Genomic DNA, 1,091 nt, shown 5'->3' with positions numbered 1-1,091 from the left:
TTTTGCTGTCGGGCAATTGGTGCCAAATTTGCAGCAAAAACCGCACAAAGCCTGCAGCGTAGCAAGGTCTGCGCGGTTTCTACTGCAAATCTGCAGCAATTTTCCGACAACAAGATCTGCCGCATATCTGGCGGCAATTTGGCAAGATTTGATATAACAAATCCTGTATCAAATTTGTTATCTATTTGCCATCAAAAGTTGATAGCAACCTCTGCTCGAAATATGTTCGCGCAGGTTTGGCTATCTGGGATAAATTATGAAAACACAATTTCATATAACTCCACAATATTAGTATAAAAACAAAACTTATTATGTTCTATATATAAGTTATATATTCTTCTCTATATTATTTTTTATATAATATTAATATATAAAATTTATTAATATATTAAATTATATTAATATATAAAATTTACCTTTATATAGTCCGTGATATAGAAATACAGTAAATATGGACGGTATTGTAGGCAATTGATAACTACCCAGTAAACATGCATGTCTAAAAGATGTCGAAAAGATATTTAAAAGATATCTTATGCAACATTTTGTTGCATAAGACGTTTTTTAGATATCTTTTCGACATCTTTTAGACATGCATGTTTACTGGATATTGGTTATTTGGTTTGGTAATATAATCGGGGCGGAATGTTATTATACAAAATGTTATCTATGCTATGCGTCATCTTTCACATTTTAGCCAAGTCTGTTGATAGTTTAAAAGTTCACGTAAAAATGTTTTTCTTTGCAGGGAAAACACTAATATTCTCATAAACTGAAAATTCAGGTGAAATTATTTAGTTTCCTACGGTTTGATGCTAGAGGGATAATATTTGTACTAATCGTTATATTTATATACATTATATTTTAATAATTATATTATAGATATAAATTATAATTTTATATTACTTTTTTAATATTTTATACATCATATTTTATGTTGTGCCCTCACAGATATGTTACTACATGATAAGATTATGTCATATTTCACGTGAACCTTTTTAGTGAAATTGTGAAAATGTGAAAAATGAAAAGTACACATAAGATTCATGTGAAAGATTCATGATCGACCCCCAGATCGAAAAAATCCAATT

Source organism: Odontomachus brunneus, unplaced genomic scaffold (assembly GCF_010583005.1).
Source record: "Odontomachus brunneus isolate Ranch 3 - 2012 unplaced genomic scaffold, Obru_v1 Obru_scaffold_175, whole genome shotgun sequence".
NCBI lineage: Eukaryota > Metazoa > Arthropoda > Insecta > Hymenoptera > Formicidae > Odontomachus > Odontomachus brunneus.
The sequence above is the reverse complement of the archived record's forward strand: the minus strand, read 5'-3'. Positions refer to the sequence as shown.